The 26,811-nt window shown below is 38.4% G+C and overlaps 1 pseudogene; it reads left to right on the forward strand.

Annotated features, from left to right (window-relative positions):
- Positions 1–20,028: 20,028 nt before the first annotated feature.
- Positions 20,029–23,143, forward strand: LOC100024926 (L-lactate dehydrogenase A chain-like; annotated as a pseudogene).
- The last annotated feature ends 3,668 nt before the right edge of the window (positions 23,144–26,811 follow it).

The following is a 26,811-nucleotide window of genomic DNA, read 5'->3' on the forward strand; positions in this document are numbered from 1 at the left end:
GTGCTAAGTATAAATATTATCTCATTTGATCCTTACAATGACTCTGAGAAGTAAGTACCATTATGATCCCTATTTTAAATTTGAGGAAACTGAGGCAGACAGAAGTTAATTGACTTGCCAGGGTAAATTAACTAGTGTCGGAGGTGAGACAGGGACTGGACTTCTGAATTCACAAGTAAAATCCTTTTACTTTTTGGTACTTTCTTGGTCTTTTTTTTAATCTTTATTTTACTTTTTTCTCTAACACATATAAAAACAATTTTTAATATTTGGCCTTTTAAAATTATTTTTGAGTTTCATATTCTCTCTTTCCTTGAGAAGACAAGCATTTGGACATAGATTATAGATGTGCAGTCATGCAAAACATGCTTCCGTATTAGCCACATTCAGCAACTTAATCTGAGTTGTCTAGAATACCTAGAGGTTACACGACTTGCTCAGGGTAATAGCCATTCTGTGTCAGCGACGAGACTGGAACCCAGGTCTTCTTGACTCCCAAGTCCAGCTCTCTAGCCAGTATAGAGTTAATTTATTAAAGCAGTTTCCTGAAAGAGGCAGTGGTATGTAATGAGCATTGAGCTTGTCTTGGAGTTAGGAAGGTCTGCGTTCAAGTCTTGCTTTTGCCACATACTGGCTGTGTGATCTGGTCAATTAAATACTCTGTGCTCCAGATAACTCTGAGAGACAGAAGATGTCCACCTGCACTGGTAGCAGTTTCTTTGGTTGGGAATTCCCTGTGTCAATGAATCACAGGTCCAACCTCTATCCCTTTTGTTGTTTGTTAAAGTTCTGAACTTGTTTCTGTACTTGGAGGGCTCTCATTTGCCAGTTAGGGGCAGCTAGGTAGCACAGTGGATAGACTGCCAAACCTGGAGTCTGGAAGACCTGAGTTCAAATTTGGCCTCATATCTACTAGCTTTGTGATCCTGGGCAAGTCACTTCACCCTGTTTGCCTCAGTTTCCTCATCTGAAAAATGAGCTGGAGAAAGAAAATGACAAATCATTCCAGTATCTTTGCCAAGAAAACTCCAAATGGAGTCACAAAGAGATACACAACTAAAAAATGGCATCATCATCATCTGATTGGGAAACCTCTAAGGTCCCTTCCAGTTCTAACATTCCAGGTTTTCATATTCTAAGTTACTTTAAAGGACCAACATTTTAGGATTCGTTGTTACCATCAGCCAGCATTTCAGCTCCACAGCCCAGGTCTTATCTTAATCATCCCCAAGTGTTGGCATTCTTGTAGCCTAAGGGACAGGGAGAAGCAGATAAAGGGACTGGGAGGATGGAAAAAAGAACAGGCAATTGAGACAGAGAGAGCAATGTGACAGGAAGGAAAAAAATGGATCTCTGTGAATCATCTCTACCTGCAAAAGCCTTGCTGGTAGAAGTGGTTGAACAACTTTAATTTAGTTATGACTGCAGGCATTTTTTCCCTCTTCTTTCTTTTAGGAATATTGGATTCGCTAGTCACTTATTAGCCTCTGGAAACTTTTTCAAATGTGATTTTAAGATCGAAAACATGCACACATGGCTTCCCTCCCCCACTCCCTTCCTTTTATTTCTTCCTGGTCATTTCAAAATTCAATAAAGCTCGATGTTAAACTTGTAAAGGAGTGATATTTAATAAAGGGCTATTAGGTAGTAGCAATGACGCAAGTCTTTAAAAAGCCCAGACAGACAAGTTGGACAGCCCCAACCATTGCACATAGAATGAAAGCCATAATTTTCATTGTAGGAATTTCTGTCTTCCCTTAATTTATACCTTTCCTTTAAGATCCATTAATTTTCAGCTGCTGCTAATGTATTGATTTCCTACAATTTACACTGTATCCCCCAGAGTTTTCTCCCATTTCTCAGAAATGCCCGGTAATGGCGCCCATTGTTTGATGGGGAACTAGCCCAAAAATACTTGGCAAATTCTATATTATATTGGGAGGCAACTAAGTGGTGTACTGGAGAGAGCCTTAAATCCGGAGTCAGAAGGACTCCAGGAAAGTGCCTCGGAAAATTCCTAGCTAACTGCTGCTACTCAAATTATGTTACATCTCTCAACTTCAGTTTTTTTATCTGCAAAATGTGGATAATAATTGTGTCTATATCATAGAAGTTCTGGGAGGAACAAACAAGATGATTCATATAAAACACTTTGCAAACCTTAAAGTGGCATATAAATGTTAGCTACCATTATTGTTGCTTTGTTGATATTTTTATTCTGAATATAAGGCAAAAATTCAGGCCAAATTCCTAAAAGAGGCTCCCTTGGAAAGGAATTTATGTGTGTGTATACACTCATATATGCATATATATACACACATATACATATACATAGATGGGCAGCTAGTGGCACAATGTATAAAGTGCCAGGTATGGAGTCAGGAAGACTCATCTTCCTGAGTTCGAATCTGATCGCTAAAGCTTCCTAGTTGTGTGACCCTGTGAACCTTAAAATTTCTCAGACCCTACTTCATAAGGTTAGGATTGTAAACCTTAAAAAATTCCCAGACCAGTGTGGGAGAGACTAGGAATAGATCAACACCTCACACCCTACACCAAGATAAATTCTAAATGGGTGAGTGACTTAAACATAAAGAAGGAAACCATAAGTAAATTGGGTAAACACAGAATAGTATACATGTCAGACCTTTGGGAGGGGAAAGGCTTTAAAACCAAGCAAGACATAGAAAGAATCACAAAATGTAAAATAAATAATTTTGACTACATCAAACTAAAAAGCTTTTGTACAAACAAAACCAATGTAACTAAAATCAGAAGGGAAACAACAAATTGGGAAAAAATCTTCATAGAAACCTCTGACAAAGGTTTAATTACTCAAATTTATAAAGAGCTAAATCAATTTTACAAAAAATCAAGCCATTCTCCAATTGATAAATGGGCAAGGGACATGGATAGGCAGTTCTCAGATAAAGAAATCAAAACTATTAACAAGCACATGAAGAAGTGTTCTAAATCTCTTATAATCAGAGAAATGCAAATCAAAACAACTCTGAGGTATCACCTCACACCTAGCAGATTGGCTAACATAACAGCAAAGGAAAGTAATGAATGCTGGAGGGGATGTGGCAAAGTAGGGACATTAATTCATTGCTGGTGGAGTTGTGAACTGATCCAACCATTCTGGAGGGCAATTTGGAACTATGCCCAAAGGGCGACAAAAGAATATCTACCCTTTGATCCAGCCATAGCACTGCTGGGTCTGTACCCCAAAGAGATAATGGACAAAAAGACTTGTACAAAAATATTCATAGCTGCGCTCTTTGTGGTGGCCAAAAACTGGAAAACGAGGGGATGCCCATCAATTGGGGAATGGCTGAGCAAATTGTGGTATATGTTGGTGATGGAATACTATTGTGCTAAAAGGAATAATAAAGTGGAGGAGTTCCATGGAGACTGGAACAACCTCCAGGAAGTGATGCAGAGCGAGAGGAGCAGAACCAGGAGAACATTGTACACAGAGACTAATACACTGTGGTATAATCGAACGTAATGGACGTCTCCATTAATGGCGGTGTAATGTCCCTGAACAATTTGCAGGGATCCAGGAGAAAAAAACACTATTCATAAGCAAAGGATAAACTATGGGAGTGGAAACACTGAGGAAAAGCAACTGCCTGAATACAGCGGTTGAGGGGACATGACAGAGGAGAGACTCTAAATGAACACTCTAATGCAAATATTATCAACAAAGCAATGGGTTCAAATCAAGAAAACATCTAATGCCCAGTGGATTTACACGTCGGCTATGGGGGGTGGGGGGGAGGAAAAGAAAATGAGCTATGTCTTTAATGAATAATGCTTGGAAATGATAAAATAAAATATATTTAAAAAAAAGAAAAAAAATTCCCAGACCCTACTTCATAAGGTTGGGTTAAGACCATTCCCCATTTGGGCAGTGAAGATACTTGATCAGGAATGTGAGAACTCTACTTCACCATACTTAAGCATGCTTTAGGGGAAGATAAAGTTGTAAACTCTTTGCTGAACAATGAAAAGTACTTAAACCCATACTTATAGTAAGACAAAAAGTTCTTAAGCTGTGCCTATTTTTGGATATAATACAAAAGGGTGCTAAGTACCTATAAAGGTCAGGAAACTTGTGAACTTACAAGGAGCAAAGAGGTGAGAACTTACTCAGAGATTCTAGTCTACTCAGGTGTGAATTACTCAAAAGATTAGTCTTCTTAGGTGTGAACTAAGAATGGTCTGTCCTTTGAAAAACATCTACTGTGATTGGTAGATGGGAGAACTTAGGGGAGGTGACATAGGAGAAAATTCCCTTTATAAGGAGATGAAAATCAGTCTCTGGTCTCAGTCTGTTGAAGACAGTCTGAGGGAGGCTGACTCTGGCTGGAACTCCCTCTGAGGAAACTCTGTCCCTCTGAATCCTTGCTTGGACAGATCTTGTGGTGAGTGATAAAAGACTGACTGATCCCTCTCCTCCTAGGCTGGCTCATGCCGGCCTAGGCTGGTATAGTCCTTTTCTGATTATCTCCTTTTTCTCTCTTTCTTTAATTCCTCATTGTATGAATTAAAATCTCTATAAAACCCAGCTGACTTGGGTATATTTAATAATTGGGAATATTTCCCTGGGAATATAAGGTAAGGAATATTACCTTATATTTGATTTAAAATAAGACACTGTCTTGAACCATATTTTCTGTGGTCACAATTTACTCATTCACTCTTTTATCTACTACAATTTAAGTCTTCCACTATTTTAATCACTATAGTTTATGACAACCAACTATTTTAATTATTACAACCCTGAGCAAATCATTTCCCTGTTTAGCTTCAGTTTCCTCATCTGTAAAATGAGCTGGAGAAGGAAATAGCAAACCACCCCTGTGTCTTTACCAAGAAGATCCCAGATGGAGTCATGGAGAATTGGACACAACTGAAATGACTAAGCAACAACACATACACTTATACATAGAGATGCTTATGTATACAGTGTATGTGTACATACACACACATGCATATCCACATTTGTCTGTATCAGTGTGAAGAAATTTTCAGTGTGGGAGCTCGCTCTGCCAACCTACAAAGTGGTGATTTAGTAGAGAATTTGTAGGGAGAAAGTCGAGGTACACAGAAATTAAAAATGACTTGCCCAGGGTACATATATAATAAATATTAGAGGCAGGTCTTCCTTATGTTAAGCTGCCTAAATAGATGGAAATAAATATATTCTCAAATACTCTAATGGATCTATGTTGGGTAGATATCCCTTCCAGTGACATGGAACTCAACTCCTCCCTGCCTGCCCACCCAGTGTGACTCTTGGCAGTATTCTCCAATATTTCACAAGATCCATTCAACATATTGGGGATTTCCCCTGCTCTCTATTGATAGCTCAGTGACATCAATGGCAAATGTGGGCTGCCCTTCACTCTCTCCATATGACCAGTCTTCTTTGCCTAAATATTTGCTTCTATGTTTCTTTGCAGACATCTTTTCTTTTTTTAACCTTTACCTTCCATCTTAGAATCATAATTAAGTATTAGTTCCAGGGCAGAAGGGAAGGAAGGGCTAGGCAATGGCAGTTAAGTGACTTGTCCAGGGTCATATAGCTAGGAAAAGTTTCTGAGGTCAAATTTGAACCCAGGACCTCCCATCTCTAGGCTCTCTACCCACTGAGCCACATAGATGCTCCCACTGGCATCTTTGAAGAAAATTCTCCTTTCCAAAGCCCTTGCTGATATAGCTGTTTAGAATCCAGTTACCTATTTTCCTTATCTTGTATGCCAAAGAAAGATGGAAATAAAGGACTGAAATATACTCCAAAGGTATTATGGTAAAGGGCAGTTGCCAGACCTAAAATGTTATTGAATTCCCTTGTGGAATTTTGTTGCCTTTCCATTGTTTTCAGTCATGCTTGGCTTTTTATGACTCCATTTGGGTTTTCCTAGATACCAGATAGTGCTAGATACTAGATACTAGAGTGGTTTGCCTTAACTTGCCCCGAGTCACACAGCTAGTAAGTGTCGAAGGCTAGATTTGAACTTGGGAAAATGACTCTTCCTGACTCCTTTCATGGCAGTCTATACACTATGGTGCCACCTAGCATCCCATCTATGTGTTTATTTGTTAGTTTTATTTCTGAGAAGACCTATAATTTCATCAGTGTGGGGAGCTCCTAGTGAAGAACTTTCTTTGCCAATGCAGGTCAGCATTTTCTATACCACTTATAGTCTTAAGAGAGTTATCTAGGAAATTGAAAAATTAATTAACTCACATTGTATAGATATCAGAAAGAAGACTTGAATCCAGGGCTCCCTGACTCTGAGGCCAGCCCTTTATCCATTATGCAACACTGCCTCTTTCTGGAGGGATTTTTTTTTATTTTAAATATTATTTTATTTGGTCATTTCCAAACATTATTCACTGGAAACAGATCATTTTCTTTTCCTCCTCGCCCCCCCTCCCACCACCTTTCCCTCTCCCATAGCCGACACACGATTCCACTGGTTATCACATGTGTTCTTGACTCGAACCCATTTCCCTGTTGTTGGTATTTGTATTAGAGTGTTCATTTAGAGTCTCTCCTCAGTCATGTCCCCTCCACCCCTGTAGTCAAGCAGTTGCTTTTCATCAGTGTTTTTACTCCCACAGTTTATCCTCTGCTTGTGGATAGTATTTCTTAGATCCCTCCAAGATGTTCAGGGTCACTGCATTGCCACTAATGGAGAAGTCCATCACCTTCGATTGTACCACAATGTATCAGTCTCTGTGTACAATGTTTTCCTGGTTCTGCTCCTTTCGCTCTGCATCACTTCCTGGAGGTTGTTCCAGTCTCTGGAGGGATTTTTAAGAGACAGTTGTAGTACTTTGTCATGGTAATTGTTTCTGGTCCTGGAACTGTAGGTGCCATAAGAAATTAAAATACAGCCTAAGGGAGTAAAAAAAATGAATTGATTTCTCTTTCATTACTAGGCAGGTCCAAAAACATTACTATATTTCCAGGGTAGACCAAGTCTTTAGGATAGTATCATAAAGCTAAGGTCTTGTATTTCTCCCAAGGGCAAAAGTGTGACTCATCAGAATGCTAGGGGATTGCTTCTTTAAGAACTCAAAATTCATCATCACTTGTTTATTTCGGTATATGTTTTAGGGTTCTGGTTTTATGAGTATTCATTTACAAAAATGAATAATATGGAAACATATTTCATGTGATAATACATGTATAACCCAGAATGGATTGTTTACAGTTCTGGGAGTGGGGAGGGAACAAAGGAGGGAGACGATTTGGATTATATAATGTCAGAAAATGTGGAAATATATTAAAAATAAAATGAAAATAAAGAACTCAAAATGTATTTTTCTACTAAGATGAGTTCCAATCTTTTTGGTTGTTGAGTCATTTCAGTAGTATCTGACTCTTTGTGACACCATTTGGGGGTTTTGTTGGCAAAGATACCAGAGAGGTCTGCCATTTCCTTCTCAAGGTCATTTTACAGATGAGGAAATGAAGCAAAAAGAGTTGTCATACAGCTAAAAGTATTTGAACATGAACTTAATGAAGTGAGTCTTCTTAATTCCAAGTCCAATGCTCTATCCCCTGTACCATGCTTTAGGTGACACTCTACATCTAGGACTGTATAGACTTGAGAAGAAGGCAGAACTCAACAGCGATGAAAGAGAATTTTATCAGTTGTTTATGGTCCATTGTGAGTACTTTATGTTGTAGTGGGCACCATCTCCACCCAAGCACTTCCATCCCGTGGAGTCTTGGTCACATTCCTGGTCCCAGAGGACCATGGGGAAGCTCATTGCTTCCATGTGTGGCATCTCTAATTGGCTTACACTATGAGGAGACAAAGAGTCATCATCCTCTTGGGCTAGGAGGCTGATTATCCACACAGTACAAAAGGGAGCCTCCCATACATTATCCTCGCTTCCTTTTCATCTATAAGTCATGCAATACTCTTCCAAGTTATATCCCGAGAGTCTACCCCAGCCTCCAGGTGGCAGCTAAAGTAGGTGTCTTACCCGGGCAAGCTTGAGCCTGGATTTGGGCTGTCTTTGTTGTATTTACTCTTTTTCTGATCTTGGAAGAAGCATCCTGTTGATCTGCACATTTAAACTCATGGAACCAGGGGCAACTAAGTGGCATTGGGAAGTCCTGGGTTCAAATTTGATCTGAACTTCCTACCTGTGTGACCCTAGGCAAGCCACTTAACCACAACTGTGGTTTTCTGCCTCAGAACTGTTACTGTTATCAATTCTAAGATAGAAGGTAAGAATTTTTAAAAATTAAATGAAATAAACTCAAGGAGCTTCTTCTGGGTCCATAGAGGCACCCCAAGAATGAATCTGGTCAAAATGCATACTGAGGTGAAAAATATAGACTGGCTCCATTTCCAAGTTCTTGTGGTCACAACAGAAGTTCCCTGGGGTTAGATGGTGTTTCCTGTATTTTCTGTAAATGAAATAAAAGCTGTCAGATATCTCATGTTGATACACTTTATTGCCTTGAGCATGGGAACTGGAGAAGCTTTTACCCTTTCCTGTGAGAAACCTATCTGCAAGTTGTTTAAATTATATTGAGGTTATCAGAGGAAATTGTGGCTAGAGTTGAAATATGCCAAATGAATGTGGTCTGTGGAGGGAGCTTCCAAGTCAAAGAAGCATTTATTAAGCCCTTACTTTGGGCCAGGCACATACCTGTCATATGACGATCCTAAAATTACAAACAGACAGTCCCTGCCTTCAAGGAGCTCACATTCTAATGGGGGGAGATGTCACATAAAGGGAGGTTGAAAAGCAGAAGGGAAGATCCATGTGGGATCATGGTGGAAAATGAAATACAGAAGGCCAAGAGTAGAAACTACAGATGAAAGAAGGAATAAAACATCTGGCCTGGGGAACAGTTGGGTGGCTCAGTAGATTGAAACCCAGGCCTAGAGATGGGAGGTCCTGGGTTCAAATCTGACCTCAGACACTTCCTAGCTGTGCAATCCTGGGCAAGTCACTTAACTCCCATTGCCTAGCCCTTACTGCTCTTGGAACCAATACACAGTATTGATTCTAAGACAGAAAGTAAGAGTTTAGAAAATTTTTTAAAAAAGTCTGGCCTGAGCACTTTCCTTACAATGAAGGTTCCAGGAGCATCCAATGAATCAGAGAAGGGGCTACAAGGTCAGAATGATCTTCCAGGGTGGGAAGGCTGCTGGGTCATGGCAGAAGTCTAGAGAGTCAGAAGTAGAACCTAGAGAGGAAAGAAAGAGTAATTTCTAAGACTGAACCCAGACTGTATAAGCACAGAGCCAGGGATGTTAGGCCACAGGTTACAGCTACTTTTAAAAAAGTAACTTTTTATTCATGAAAGTCAAAAAAGTTAATAAAATTAGAAGGGAAAAATAAGTCAGGAAGGGCCATGATATCTTTTAATTTCAAGGTCTTCAGGTGGGAAATATTCCTCTCTTTCTCTAGGGATAGTTCCCCTCTCACTGCTACAAAGGTCAATTGTTACTGGTGTCAATCTTTCACTTCTCCTGTCTAAGAAAATTAAGGAATTGAGGGGATTAGGATAGCAACAGGTAAATTGTGGGAACTGAGTGAATCACACTAACTCCATCTTATGACTTAATTATGGAGCTAGTTTAGTTCCCTTTCAATTCAATTATGGGCCTAATCTAAATCTGTCTCAAAATAGAAATTTGTTCACTTGTGGGAAAGCGGGAGAAAAACCTTATTGTATTGTTTGAACCTAGCCCTGAGTGACTGGGAAACTGAACCACCTGTACCTTACTGTTGAGAGACCTTTAATCCAAGACCTAAATTATGTTGACCAGAAATGCAGCCAGATCCTAAGACTGATTTAAGGAGTTTTCTCATAATTGTACATCTCAAACAATTTGTATGTCTTATCTGAAAACTGATCAGTTATTTTTTCCATGTTCCTTTGAGCGTTTCCAGATACTTGGGGAGGAGTAAAACACCTCTTTTTCCTGAATTCAGGGAATTGCACTTGTTCACTCTCCTCCTTCCCAATTTAGAAAGTCCATAATCTCTCACTCAGTTAGAAATCAAACTACCTAATGTTGTATTGTTTTCTTTTAGTTAATTGGCCTTCTTGGATTTGTTTTTAATGTATAAAAGTCTGTATTTGGGGTCCACCCCAAAACTGAGTCCTGATTTGTTAGGCAACTGGCATGCCTCCATAAACCAATAAATCACACAGAACATCAAAACCTTTGTTTCCTCCATAATTTCATCTTTTGCTCATTTCATGTCTCCTATGCCCTCACAATGTCCCTCATGTCTGATACTCCCAGGATACACTCCTCCAACTGGGTTTCTCAGAATCCTTAGCAACTTCAAGGCTGAGCTGAAATGCTCCCTCCAACAACACAAAACCTTTCCTGATTCCCCTACTTTTCAATGTTCTCTCTCTCCTCAAATTATCTTGTATTTAATTATCCACATACAGATTGTATCTCCTGACATTTACTAGCTGTGCAACCTTGTCAAGTCACTTAACCTCTGCTTGTCTAGATGGTTTAGTGGACGGAGTGCTTTGCTTGGCCTAGAGTCAAGAAGACTTGAGTTCAAATCTGGATTCAGGTACTTCCTATCGGGGTGACCCCTGAACAAATCACTTAACTTCCATTTGCCTTTATCTAGTAGAGAATTTTAAAAAATGACAAGCCACCCTAGTATCTTTGACAATATAGTCCATCGAGTTAAACTTGACTAAATGACTCAACAACAACTCAAAGAGAATATAAGCTCCCTGAGGCTAGGAATGATGTTTGTTGTTTTTGTCCTTGGATCCACAGCTCCTAGCCCAGTACCTGTCACATAGTAGACAATACTTCCATTAGCTAACTTGGTCTCTCAGGCTATGGCTCTGACACACCAGTAAGCGACTGAGAGAAGACATATGGCCAAATGGACCACTTGGGTTGGGGATGAGGAGGTCCTGGAATCAGCTCATTTAAGAATTGTGCAAGTAGCAGTCCAGGTCCTACAGGAATCAGCCAAGCAGCAATACTGTGAGAGGCAATCATGATATAGTTTTTCCCCTTCCCCATTTTTATTTTATAAAACATCCTTTGGGTTTCTGTGTCTACTTTAAGAACAAAGGGACAGAACAGAGAAGAGGAGGAACATAGTGGGAGAAAAAAACCAAAATTTAAATTTTCCTGTAGAGAGTGACCACAGTTTGTCTAAAGGCATTTCAGGATTAATGCTGTTCGATTTTCTGTTTTCACTGTAGAAACGTGTAGGTCTGACCACTTCACCCCCACTCCACTGCTCACTGAGTTCCAGAGGCTCTTCATTACAAGGAATCCAATATAAACTGTTTGACATTTAAAGCTATTCATCACCTGACTCCTTCCTACCTTTACAATATCCTTATATCATTTCCCTCCACAAACTACACTCTAGTAAACTGACGTCCTTGCACTTTCTCACACATGATGCTCCACGCTCTGTTCCCATGCCTTTGTACTGTCTCTAAGCCCAAGAATGCCTTTCTTCCTCACTTTGACTTCTCAATTTCTTTGGCTTTATTCAAGATTTAGCTCAAATCTTACCCTCTACAAGAGACCTTCCTTGGTTTCCCCAACTGCTGATGCTCTCCCCTCTCAGATTTCCTTCCAATTACTCTATAGTTTTCCATATATGGCTCATATATATCTAGTGGGTTTGGAACCCCAGATGAGAGTTGAGTAAAAGGGAGACACAAAAGGTTGAGGGTAATGGACAGGCTTCCAACCAATTGAAAGCATGTGAAGATTTCCCACAGTGGAATGGGCAGAAGAGAATAATTTGTTGCAGTGGCCATGAAAGCATGTGAAGCAAGGTTATGAAGAACTTAGAGCTTGGTCGGACATCAAAGAAGCCAAGGACACCCACTACATCCTAGGTTATCACCAGTCATCCTGACTTCTGTCTGCCACTGGACTTCAATGACTCTGGAAGAGTGAGTGAGGCTGATGACACTGCCACTCTGCCTCACTTAAATCCAATTCACTCAGGAGTCAAGCTATGATCCCATGATGTTGCTGGTCTTCAACATGAAGGATGAACAATTTAGTTATTTACTTGTCTCTTTCATTAGAACGTATACTCCTTCAGGGCAAATGTTGGGTCTGAGGTGGGGGGAAGAGGTTGCCTTTCTTTGTGCCCAGTGATTAGTGTGATACCTGGCACATAGTAGGCATTTAACAAATGCTTATTGATGACTGACATTTAGCCTAAATAGTAAGTGATTGAATTCTCTGAGGATACACCAAGAAACAACTGGGATACAAGTGATTGGGAGTACCTAAGCCAAGAGAATTATATGTCACTTTTGGAATGACTCTATGCTCCTGATTTTAAACACAGTTCAGAAGAACTGAAAAGTGGAAATGGAAGGACAGCCAGACATCATGGCACATGCCCAGTTCAATTAGCTGGCTTACCTCAAGTTCTAGCTGCCACCTGGTGGCTTGAACATATCTTAGCAATGAGCAGCTGCTCCTAACAACATCCTCTAATGTTGGTGGCGCTGTCCAGATGGAAAGCAAACTGCCTTGTTTGGAGGGAAAGTACTGCATCTGTAAATTCCTTGTCTGAAATGTGTTGCAGATTGCTCCTGCCCACCGTGAGCCTTTCCCTTGCCCCTAGTCAATATTCCATTTGAATTCTTCAGAGAATATACTGTTCCATGCTCACAACCATCTGATAACAATAAAGGAGATAAGTATTAAAAAGATGGTGAGACCGTGCAGATGCCCCAAAAGTAATCTAGCCTCTTGTCCTCCTGTTCAATTCCAGGCCTGGCTCACTGTATAGTTTACAGGCAGGTAGGTGGCACAATGGAAAGTGTCTTGGACTTGGAGTCAAGGTCTAAGTTCAAATCTAACCCTGGGCAAGTCAAATAGAGCAAGTCACTCTATTTGCCTCAATTTGATCATCCATAAAATGAGCTAGAAAGGGAAATGACAAACCATTCCAGTATCTTTGACTGAAAAATCACTAAGCAACAACATACACATAATATATATGTATATATTTATATATACCAATGTACAAATTCTATAGTTTGTCTGCTCAACTCTACTGGATAATTAGACATCCTTCACCCAATTGCTTTCCTCTGTGTGATTAGTTAGCCCAAATTCTTCAGTGATTACAGATTTTACTTAGGGGGTCTCTGCAATGTTCTCAAACTTAATGCAATTTGCTTACAAGAGCATCTGAAAAACTTGACATAAGCCAGGATTGGGAACTGGTAGACCTGGAACAATACTACTATTGGGCGCCAGGGGAATGAGGCATTCAAGGGTGGAAGAGCATGATTCAGAGACTCTTCAATTCTCATGATTGTGGGTGCTCCCTCCACCATGGCAGATCAGTCTCTTATGATTTGCATCTCCATGAGTTACCATGAAAAAGTGTGACAATATACACTTTTTTAAATTTTTATAATATTTTATTTGATCATTTCCATGCATTATTCATTAAAGACAAAGATCATTTTCTTTTCCTCCCCACCACTCCCTGTAGCCGACGCGTGATTCCACTGGGTATCACATGTGTTCTTGATTCATACCCATTGCCATGTTGTTAATATTTGCATTAGAGTGTTCATTTAAGGTCTCTCCTCTGACCTGTCCCCTCAACTGCTGTAGTCAGGCAGTTGCTTTCCTCAGTGTTTCCACTCCCATAGTTTATCCTTTGCTTATGAATAGTGTTTTTTCTCCTAGATCCCTGCAAGTTGTTCAGGGACATTACACCGCCACTAATGGAGAAGTCCATTATGTTCGATTATACCACAGTGTATTAGTCTCTGTGTACAATGTTCTCCTGGTTCTGCTCCTCTCACTCTGCATCACTTCCTGGAGGTTGTTCCAGTCTCCATGGAATTCCTCCACTTTATTATTCCTTTTTGCACAATAGTATTCCATCACCAACATATACCCCAATTTTTTCAGCCATTCCCCAATTGATGGGCATCCCCTCGTTTTCTAATTTTTGGCCACCTGACAATATACACTTTAAACCCAACACAGTAATGAGCCTCTGAACTTAGCCAGACTGGTCTTTCATCCATTGGCAGACCTGTCCTGGAAGCCTATTTAGTGTGATAGGATTTGCCAGAGCACCTGGTATCAGCAGAGCTTTGTGAGCCCAGCACCATCACCATATCTTGGAGAGAACCTTTAAGAAAGGAAGAGAAGTCTAAAAAGACTAGAATGTAGGTATTTACATATAAGATGTCCAAATCCCCAGAAGATGCTTCCAGGACTGGTACCCAAGCTAAAGCTAAAGAGGAAGGTATCTGTGGGGATATCCTGCCTGAGGGCATGCCTAAAGCTAGAGACTGGCTGTCACTGTTATACCCTCATAACTTTGGGCTTCATTTTCCTCTAAAAATATGTTGGGAGGGCAGCTAAGTAGCAGAAGGATCTGGGTTCAAATTTGGCCTCAAATATTTCCTGTGTCACTGGGCAAGTCACTTAACCCTGATTGCCAAGTCCTTGCCACTCTTCAGTCTTAGAATGGATACTAAGACAGAAGGTATACATTTAAAAAATTAAAAGTAAGTTGAACTAGATAACCTCCAAAGTGCTTTTCAGTTTATAGCACCTAAATGGTATTGTGGATAGAATAATGAAGTCAGGATAGACCCGAGTTCAAATCCTTTTTCAGATACTTAGCAGCTGTGTGATGTCGAGTAAATCATTTCACCACTCTTTGCTTTTTGTTTCCTCACCAGTAAGATACAGATATTAATTGCGCCTACCTCCTAGGATTGTTTTGAGGGTCAAATGAGGTGACATACATAAAGCATTTTGCAAAACATAAAAGCACCATAAAATGCTAGCTATTGAATCTATGATCCTAAGAAGCCTAATAAGCTCTTAATAGTCACTTCATTTACAACTTAAAATTTCTTTCTTATTGATTTGCATATTAGTTAACCAAATCAATAAGCATTTACATCATATAGCCTAGCACAGTGCTTTGCACATAATATTCACCTTATTGTTGAATTGGATTGAATCCCAAGGGCTTCCTTTCTGCTGGAAAGCTATTTATTTTGCAATGAAACACCTTCTTTCCCTTCTTCTCCCCTTACAAGATGGACAAAAATCACTAGAAGATAATAACAATAATAACAATAATTGCTGAGACCTGGCTAAGAAAATGTGGTAAGAGCAGTGATTCTAGAGTCAAGTATCTACATTCAAATCCTATATTTTATACTTAATACCTGGGCAAATTGGGGGCAGCTAGGGGGCATAGTGGATAGAGCACCAGGCCTGGAGTCAAGAAGACCTGAGTTCAAATCTGGATTCAAACTCTTGGGCAAGTGACCCTAGGCAAGTCATTTAACCCTGTTTGCCTCAGTTTCCTCACCTGTAAAATGAATTAGAGAAGGAAATGGTAAACCACTGCAGTATCTTTGCCAAGAAACCCCCCAATGAGGTCACAAAGATTTAGACACAACTGAAATAACTAAACAGCAACAACCTGGGCACGACATTTACATATTTCCCAGTTTCTTCAAATGTAAAACAAAGAGTCTGAATTTTCCTTCCAACTTCAGATCTATAATAATGTAATGTTTATATAGGCCTTTGAGGTTTGCAAAACAATTTATAAACCTTATATCATTTTACCCCCTCATCAACTCCATGAAATAAAGTGCCATAGGCATTATCCCCATTCTGCAAATAAAGGAACCAAGGTTTAAATAGCTAATAAGTGGGAGAGGCAGAATCTGAACCCCTAACCCTCTGACTCCAAGTCCAACATTCTATCAACTACAGATGTCCATCTAATGAAAATGTAAGAAAAGGCAACAAGAAAACAGTATACGCCACTGCTTCCCAGACCTCTTCTCTCAAGCTTATTGCTGTTGTCCAGGAGTTTCAGTTGTGTCTAACTCTTTGTGACCCCATTTGGGGCAAAGATACTGCAGTTGTTTGCCATTTCCTACTCCAACTCATTTGACAGATGAGGAAACTGAGGCAAACAGGGCTAAATAACTTGCCCAGGGTCACACAGTTAGGAAGTTTCTGAGACTGGATTTGAATTCAGATCTTTCTGCCTCCAGATCTGGCATTCTATCCATTGCACCACCTAGCTGCCCCTTCTCTCAAATGCTTTCCTTAATTTACCCTGAATATCTGAAGCTGAAGATCACCTGGGGGCCTCTTATCAGCCTCTTTCTGTATTGCTAAGCTATCATAGCCTTTCACATCCAATAATGGATAATAGCTTTTCTGACCTAATTCAAAGAGAAACAATATAGGCTTTAAAATATGTTTTAACTGGATAAAGAAGGGGAATAGCAAGATCACAGACTTAAAACCAGAACAGACCTTAATCTGACACCCCTATTTTACATAAGAGGAAACTGAGACCCAGAGAGGCCATGGGAATTGCCCACAATCTCATAGGAAGGAAGACAGAGCTAGGATTTTAACACAAGCTTTCTGACTTCCAATTCAGCATTGTCCCCCTACACCGTGCTGCCACCAATTTTGTAATGTATAGTGGCTTGGATGTACGAATGGAATTATTAGAATATTAGAATTTATTTCTATACCAATGGAAGAACAAAAGATGTATCACATTATAATGTGTGGAAATTAAATATATGTGTAAAACAAGTAGGTGTGAATGATATTTTCTGTGTATATTGTCATATTTGTGGTAATGCAGAAAGTCAACAACCTGAATTCAAGAGAATTACCAAAGTAGCAGTAGCATAAGGTCTTTAATCAAGGTGAGGGGATTGCAGTCCAAGGTCATCACACAGCATTGGGGGGGGGGGGGTGCAAATGTCCACAAGGTCCAGGAAAGGGGCAGTCTTTAAATACTTTTCAACAGGGAGGAAGTCTCATGGAAGGCAAAGCCTCAAGAACCTGTCACATAAATTGTTTTCCATAACAACCAAAAGTCCATAGAAAAGAGATCTAAAGGCTCAGGAGAGGTGGCAACTTGGGTGGGGGCAGTTAAGTTATATGACAAAATAGCCAGAGACTGGGGTCTCTGGCAAAGACATCTGGTCAAAACATTGAGCTCCAGGTATAGCCAGTTTCTTTTTTTCTTTTTAAACTGGTTTTGATTGTCCTCTTTTAACTCATTTTAATCACTAGGCAATTGATAGACTAGAACAAGATCAATTCATAATCAGCTACATTCAACAACCACTATATTAATTATCCAAAGAAGTGATGTAAGATCTAAATTTTCCAACAGGTAATAGTCTATTTAAACAATCAGCCAAATTGTCTCAAATAAATCTTTCAATCATGCATGTGTGTGTGAAATTCAAATACCATCTCACTCTTCCAGTAGATGGACAATTTAAATCCCACAGAGGCAAGGTTATGAATTTAAACATATGAAATAATGATGAAAAACATTAAAAATTGGAAAACCATAGCTCTGTCCCCACACCACTCTCAGCCAATGACCTCCACATTCATCAGGTATACATATTCAACATAGTATGGTCACATAATTTACTTGATATGTGAAAATGAAGAAAATTAAGTGCTCTAACACAAAGACCTTCCTCCACTCATGTACCCCAAATCTTCCTACATCCAAAGTCATAGAAAGGAAATAAGAGGAGAGTATTGTAGGTCTGGACCCCAACTCTGAGTGTTGGGTTGCATCAAAGGGATGCTGGATATGAAGAGTAAAGCAAACTCTATTTGTCTATCAATCATAAATTTTTAAACTAATCAAAAACTTAAACACCTCTACTTAACACTAAGTAAGGGAGTTTCCAAGTCACTTACTAAAGTGAGTGACAACTCCAGAGGCCACTGACCACCCCTTGGGCAGTGCTAAGCATATTGAAAGACTATAATTGGTTCTTGTAATGAAACTAATGTGGAAAAAGGACTATAAAAAGTCCTGAACTTCCTGGCCAAGGTGCTTCTCCTGGTGACTTGGCTTTTGGAGGTGGCATTAGACTGGACCTTTGGCTTGCACCTTGACTGCTCTTGGACTGCTTCTTGAAGGACTGTTCCTAGATCTTCTCCTTTGAACTTTGGTTTAAGTGAGTCACTGGCCTTCCTTTCTTGGCTTCTGGAGAGATTAGTTCCGGAGAGGCCTTTCTTTCCTGGAGGAGGCTCTGTAGGTGAAACCCTTGCATAAGACAGCACAAGGTCCTCTGGCTGAGGGTTAACAAGCCCTGCTGGGGCTGAGTCAGACACAGGAGCAACATTTAGAGTGACAGACTAGACACTTTCTCTACCCTCTTCTTAAATTTCTCTACTTTCACTCTTTCTAACTCTGTGTAAATAAACACTACTAACAGTCATTTTGACTTGAGTTATAATATTTTAAATCGGCTACCACACTATTACCTCAGAATTTTCATATTAGCATAAAAACCTAATTTTAAATTCTTACATGGGGAATCAAGGAAAATGTCTTGGGGGAGCAAGGAAAGAAAGTGATCTTCCCCTATTTTTTTTTTAATCTCACCACCCCATAGCTGCCAATTTCCTTCACTCTGGACCCACTTCCTGGATGGATGCTCAATCTTTAAATGATCCTGACTACCAGCAAATACAAGCAAGTCATTTATTTTGTCTGCCTGGTGATCAAAGGTACCTATCTATAATTCGAGGACTGTGCTAGAAAAGTATAGTAAGGCTCAACAACACACGGTGAGCCACTAAGGAAAGAAATTTTTCAACCATGACTACAACCTGATAGAGATACCTGTCATCTTCAAGGTGGAATTCTTGTTCTTGAAATGGGCTATCAATGAAAAGATGACTCAGTGAATTGAGAGCCAGGCCTACAGACAGGAGATTCTGGGTTCAAATATGGCCTTAGACACTTCTTAGCTGTATGATCATAGGCAAGTCACTTAACCCCCATTGCCTAGTCCTTACTCCTCTTCTGCCTTGGAACTAAGACACAGTATTGATTCTAAGATGGAAAGTATGGTCTAAAAAAATAACTATATGTCTAGAGCTCCACTTTAGGTATAGACAACTCATTGGCCTAGCCCTATCACTTGCAATTGATGTGACACTGAGCAAATCACTTAGCTTCTCTCTTTAGTTTCTCCATCTATGGTGCTAGATTACATGACTTTTAATGGGCCTTATAACTCTAAGCCTGTTATCTTCTGAAACCATCTCCTTTGTTGTAGAAATAAAACCAACCAATTAACAATCAACAACCAATCATAGTACACTGTGGCACAATTGAATATAATGGACTTCTCTACTAGGACAATTCTGAAGGATTTATGAGAAAGAACACTATCTGCATCCACAGAAAGAACTGTGGAAGCAGAAACATAGAAGAAAAAACAACTGCCTGATCACCTGGGTCGATGGGGATATGATTGGTGACATAGACTCTAAATGATCACCCTAAAGCAAATATTAATAATATAGAAATAGGTCTTGAACAATGACACAAGTAAACCCCAGTGGAGTTGCTTGTTGGCTACGGGAGAAGGGTGGGAGGAGGGGAGTGAAAGAACATGAATCATGGAACCATGGAAAAATTAATTAATTAAATAAAAATTTTCAAATCTAAAATAAATCAACCAATCATAGTTCCAGCTATGTGCCAGGAACTGTGTTAAGTGTTTAAGATCCAAGTACAAAGAATGAAATAATTCCGATTTGTGAGGAATTTACATTTGAAGTATTGAAATGTACACATTAAAAGAACTACTATTAAATGTAAAAAAAAATGATGACCTATCAAAAAGTGACACTCATTCCCTAAGGGGGCAGAATCTAGACACCAGTAATAGACAGTCATGATGGGAGCCTGTTGATGTCTACCAAAGTCTCAAAGGATATTACTATTACACTGTCATCATTGACACTTAGATTTTAATATTTTGAGTGGCATCAGGAAATCATTGTTTCTTGAACCTGCCACTTGCTGACAGGAGCTCAGCAAGATGATATAATGACAACTGATTTTAGTGGTACAATTTCTTTTTTTTTTGTCAACAAATCCATGTTGGGGCAGTGAAGGGAAATAGTATATGAACAGTTAAATATGTCTAGTCAGCCTGGGGCAACTAACTGGATGAAATGCCAGGTATTTGATGGAAATTAAAGTGGGCTTTGTGTATTTATTTTTAATAACTGAAAATATTTGTAGCTTCTTATTTAAAAAAAGTCATAGTATGAAAAATGCCCAAAATAATATCGGAGCTTAACCAATGACCTCAGTTAGGAACTTTCATTCATTGCTGGAGAGCAAAGTAACATTTGACTGTATTACTCATACTGCTGGTGGATTTAAAGTCCCAGTAATGCATGGTTCATTTCAGTATTTTTGACATAAAATGCCTTGGTGAGGTCATAGTCTTCTCTTCCTCAATCCCAAATTCACCATCCTATAAATTGGAATCTGTGTAGAATGGGTTCTTTTAAAATAGGACAAGTGGGTATCTCATTGAGTCACATATCTCAACAGACAGGTAAAATAACTGCATTTCAGGGAGGGAAAAAAACTTCATATGTTTTTGCAATCCTAATTGCTAACACAATGCCTTGAACATAGGAGATACTAAATAAATGGTTTTTGAATGGAATCCATATTTCTGAATTAATGAAGTGTACGTAGGAAAGTTGAGTTACGACTCTATGATCTTTTGTTACCATTTTAACTGGACACATGGGCATCATTACATTCGTCTCCTTTTATTGAACTCTGCATCAGGATCTCTGCATTTACAAGTAAAGGAAAAGCAAGAATTCTCAATTAAAAATAAAAACTATAGTGAGGGGAGAAACACTTAACTTGTGCTATGATTATTTTTTCTTCAAGTGATGTCTATCTTACATCTCTGATATCTGTCAAATTGGAAAATTCCTTTACATTTGAGCTCAGCATTTTCAGGAAAAAGTCTGCATATATCCTCACAATGTCAAGAAAACACAAAGAGGCATCTGACATTTTAAGTGGACTCTCATGGTGAATTTACAAGAAGACATGGTAGAAAGCTAGAATCAAAGACACAAGTAGAAGAATTAACACTGCAAGGAGACTTGTTAGTATGAAATTGGAGCAAAAAAGAAGAAAGGAGGGTAAATAAATCTTTGAGATGAGAAGGAAGGATGATAATAAATATACAGTATAAATAATAACATATAATTATATGACTATGAATAAAGTTCAGGACAAATAATAATAATAATTGATTACAACCTATCTGCTACTTTATGGTTTATAAAACCCTTTACATATATTATCTTTCTTGAGCCTCACAAGGACTCTATAAGGTAAGTGCTATTATCACCCCCATTTTGCAGATAAAGAAATTAAATCTCAGGGGGCAGCTGGGTGGCTCAGTGGATTGAGAGTCAGACCTAGTGATGGGAGGTCCTAGGTTCAAATCTGACCTCAGCTACTTCCCAGCTGTGTGACCCTGGGCAAGTTACTTGACCCCCTTTGCCTAGCCCTTAACACTCTTCTGCCTTGGAGCCAATACACAGTATTGACTCCAAGATGGAAGGTGAGGGTTTTTTAAAATTTTTTAAAAAGAAATTGAATCTCAGAGGTTAAGTGATATACCTAAGGTCACATTGCTAGTAAGTGTCTGATGCTGCATTTGAACTCAAGGTCTTCTTGACTCTGAAACAAGCGCATTGCCTATTATACCACCTAGCTGATATTTCTATAATGCTACAAGATTTGCAAAGTAATATATTTACATTATTTCGTCTATCAATGAAGGATACTACAGGTAATTTTTTAATGGTCTGAACCTTGATTTCATTCACATGGGGAACTTATAATAGACTTACTTTCTTTTAAAATTTTTGCTTTTTAATTTTTCTCCTAATCTATTTTATTTATTTCACTAAATATTTCTAAATTACTTGTTAAAATTTTTAACATTAATTTCTTAAAAGTTTGAGTTCTAAATCCTCTCCTTTCATCTCATTTTCCCCTCTCTGAGAAGATAAGCAATTTTATATACACTATACACATGCAGTAATACAAATCATTTCTATATTAGCCATATTGTGAAGGAAAACACAGACCCTCCCCCAAAAAAGGAAAGAAAAAAACAGGAAAGATTTTTTTAAAAAGTTTTTAAAGTATGTTTCAATCTGCATTCAAATGCCATCAGTTTTTTCTCTAAAAGTGGGTAGCTTTTTTCATCATAAATCCTTCAGAAGGCATGAGTCTGGGAGCAGCAGTCTCATATCTATCTCAGAGTTCCTTATAGCCTGATCAACAATCTTAGACTTATCTCAAGTTGAGAACTATCAAGGAGCATCTGATTGTGAATGTCCTAAAGGAAGACCAGATTTCCTATAACAATATCACTGTTATTGGGGTTGGTGCAGTTGGCATGGCACATGTCATCAGCATATTAAGGAAAGATTTAGTTGATGAACTTTCCCTAGTTGATATCATAGAAGACAAACTAAATAGAAAGATAATGGATTTCCAACATGGCAGTCTTTTCCTAGAAACACCAATGATTGTCTCTGGCAAAGACTACAGTGTGACTCCAAACTCAGAGCTGGTTGTTTTTATGTTTGGGGCATATTAGCAGGAAGGTCACCTTAATTTGGTCCAGCATAATAGGAATATCTTTAGATTCATCATTCCCTGTATTGTTTAATACAGGTCTAATTACAAGCTACTAATTATCTCCAATCCAATGACATCTGTGATATGGAAGCTAAATGACTTTTCTAAAAATCCACATTATTGGAAGTGGTTGCAATCTGGATTCTGCCCATTTCCATTACCTAATGGGAGACTCAATAGTCTCTCTTCAAGTTGTCATGGATGGGTTCGTACAGAACATGAAGACTCTAGAATTCCTGGATGGGGTGGTGTCTCTCTGAAGAATCTCTATCCTGCTTTAGGAACTGATACTGATTTACAACATTGATAAAATGCTTATAAACAGGTGGTTGAAAGTGCTTATGAGGGGATCTAGATGAAGGGCTATACTTCCTGGGCCATGAAAAATCTTCCAAGGGTGCATCCAATTTCCACCATGATTAAGGATTTATATGGCCTTAATGAAGATGTCTTCTTTAGTGTCCCACTAAGATATGGTAGCCCTGACTCCAGAGAAGGAGGCCATTTAAGGAAGAGTGCTGATACTCTTTTGAGAATCCAGAAGGAGCTGCAATTTTAAAGCCTTTTAATGTGTTGCCACTTTACTGTCTAGAGAACATGATGGTGGTTAAGGAATTATATATGATGAGTTTTTTACAGGAGCAGCTGGATATTTCAGTGGATTGAGAGTCAGGCCAAGAGACAAGAGGTCCTATGTTCAAATCTGGCCTCAGACACTTCCTAACTGTGTGATCCTGGGCAAGTCACTTAACTCCCATTGTCTAGCCCTTACCAATCTTCTGCCTTGGAACCAATACACAGTATTGATTCTAAGACAGAAGGTAAGGCTTTGAAACTTTTTTTAGTAAAACATTTTTACACAAATAAAATCAGATTTAAATTACTGGAGAAATATTAATTGTTCATGGATAGGTAGAGCCAATATAATTAAAATGACAGTTTACCTAAACTAATCTACTTATTAAATACCATCCTATTAAATTACAAAAATTATTTTATTTAATTAGAAAAAATAATAACTAAATTTGTTTGGAAGAATAAAAGATCAAGAATATCAAAAGAATTAATGAAAGAAATGTAAAAGAAGGAGTATTTAGCAGCACCATATTTTCAATTGTATTATAAAGCAGTAATTATCAAAACTACCTGGCATTGGCTAAGAAATAGAAAGGTGAATCAATGGAAAAGAATAGACATACAACAAACAGCAGTAAAAGATTATAGTAATCTTGTATTTTATTAAAATAATAGATCCAGGTTTTGGGAATAAGAAATCACTATTTGTTAAACATTGCTGAGACAACTGGAAGCTAGTTTAACGAAACAAGGTAAAGATCAATATCTTACTCCATTCATTAATATAAGATAAAAATGGATGCATGATCTGTATATAAAAGGAGATATAAGTAAATTAGGACAGGGAATGTATCAGATTTATGCATAGGAGAGGAATTTATGAGCCAACAAGAGGTGAAGAGTATTATGAAATATGAAACAGATAATTTTGAGTACATTAAATGAAAAGTTTTTGTACAAATTAAACAAATGCTGCCAAGATTAGGTAGAAAGCAAAAAATTGGTGGGGGTTAGGGAGGATAGGGTTCTAGACAGCCTCTCATATAGAAGTCTTATCTCTAAAATATAAAGAGAATTTTGTCAAATTTATGAGAATAAGAGCCATCCTCCAATTGATAAATGAATAAAAGATATGAAGAGACAATTTTCAGATGAAGAAATCAAAGCCATATAAAGAGATATGAAAAAATGTTCTAAATCACCACTGATTAGAGAAATGCAAACCAAGGCAGCTTTGAGATATCACCTCACACCCATGAGCCTGGCTAAAATGACAAAAGACAAAATGACAAATGTTGGAGGCAATGTGAAAAAAATGGGGACACACACACTGTTGGTGGAGCTGTGAACCAATCCAACCATTTGAGGGATTTTTTTTATTTTTAATTTTTAAAAATTTAATATTTTTCCATGTTTACATGATTGATTTTCTTTCTCTCCACTATTTCCTTTCCCCTCCCAAAGCCATTAAGCAATTCCACTGAGTACAAATGTTATCACTTGATACCTATTTCCATATTATTTATTTTTACAATAGAGCGATCTTTTAAAGCCAAAACCCCAAATCATATACCCTTAATAAATAAGTGATAAGTCATATGTTTTTCTTTTGCATTTCTACTTCTACAGTTCCTTCTTTGGATGTGGATAGCATTCTTTCTCATAAGTCCTTTGGGAATGTCCTGAATTATTGCATTGCTACTAGTAGTAAAGTTCATTACATTGGATTGTTCCACAATGTTTCACTTTCTGTGTACAATGTTCTCTTGGTTCTGCTCATTTCACTCAGTATCAGTTCACTGAGGTTCTTCCAGTTCATATAGAAATCCTCCAGTTCATCATTCCTTATAGCACAATAGTATTCCATCACCATCGGATACCACAACCTGTTCATCCATCCCGAATCAAGGGACATCCCCTTATTTTCCAATTTTTTTGCCACCACAAAGAGCGCAGCTGTGAATATTTTTGTACAAACATTTTTCATTATTATTTCTTTAGGGTACAACCCAGTAGTGTTATTGCTGTATGAAAGGGCATGCAATCTTTTAAAGCCCTTTGGGCATAATTCCCTCCTCTCTCCTCCCTCCTCCCTCCCAGAGCTGACAAGCAATTCCACTGTGTTATACATGTATTATCACTCGAAATCTATTTCCATATTATCATTTTTGTAATAGAGAAATCTTTTAAGACCAAAACCCCCAATCATATACCCATATAAACAAGTAATAAATAGTATTTTTCTTCTGCATTTTTTCTTCAACCATTCTTTCTCTAGATGAAGATAGCACAGAATAATAATTTTTTAAAATTTTAAACTCTTATCTTCCATCTTAGAATCTATACTAAGTATGAGTTCCAAGGCAGAAGAGTGATAAGGGCCAGACAATTGGGATTAAGTGACTTGCCCAGGGTCAGCTAGAAAATGTCCAAGATTTGCAACTGGGACCTCCCGTTTCCAAGAGTCGCTCTCTATCCTCTGAGTCACCTAGCTGTCCCTGCCAGGTAGATTTTCCATGCTCCCCCAATTTACTTTGCTATCATAATTTATGTCTAAATCATGTGCTCATTTTGACCTTATCTTGGTATACTGGCATTTATCAAACACTAGATTATTATGGCCATTTACTACTGTGTTATTGTATACCTAATCTATTCCTGATCCACCACTCTATTTTTTAGCTATTATCAGATTGTTTTGATGATTATCACTTTCACCAACCACAGATTTCACCTGCACTGTCATATCTGAGCTGCTCTTTGAAGGATAATTAAGATTTTGACAGAAGGAATGAGAAGGAAAGCATTCTGAGTAGAAGGAACAGAAATAGGGTCAGCTGGGTAGTGGATAGAGAACCAGGTCTGGAGTTGGGAGGACCTAGGTTCAAATCTGGCCTCAAACACTTCCTAGCTATGTGACCTTGGGGAAGTCACTTAACCCCAACTGCTTAATCGTTACCATTCAAAAGTAAGGATTTAAGGAGAAAAGAAAAGAAAATGCCTGTCAAAATTCAACAGTAAAACCTTTGTTAAGGAAATGGAAGGGGAAAGGATAGAAGAAATGGAAAGGTAGAAATCAGTGTAACACTCTTGGATAGGAAGAACTGCTGAATTAATGGAAGAAGAGGGCAGGTCAATAGCAAGAAAGGAGTAAATAAAAAACTCCAAGTGGTTTCTCTGGATAAATGGGGAAGTTATAATGCCACTGAGAGAAGAAGAAAGCTGGTTTGTGGAAAGATAATGAGCTTAATTTTAGAGATAGAGTTTTAAGTGCTAAGACATATGAGTGGAACTGTCTAACTTGAAGTTAGAATTATAGAACTGAGACTCAGTCTGTGGTAACATCCAGAATACAGACCAAGAAAATAGTTGTCATATCTTTCCCCAGATCACACCACCTTGGAAGCATTAAAAACTTCTAAACCCCCAGAACTAACTCTGAAAACTGCAGTGCAAAAAAGCCTAAACCTTGAGATTGTGCCCCCCACCTCCTCACCAGGAACAGAGCAAAACATTAACATAAAGTTCCAAATTAAGAAATAGTGTGGGAAAATTATCAAACCACAAAAAAAAAACCTAATCATAAAAAGTACATTGACAAGGAAAATCAAGGCACTAACTCATAAAAAAATGAAGTCAAAACAACAAAGC

This window comes from Monodelphis domestica, chromosome 2 (genome assembly GCF_027887165.1).
Source record: "Monodelphis domestica isolate mMonDom1 chromosome 2, mMonDom1.pri, whole genome shotgun sequence".
Classification (NCBI taxonomy): Eukaryota; Metazoa; Chordata; class Mammalia; order Didelphimorphia; family Didelphidae; genus Monodelphis; species Monodelphis domestica.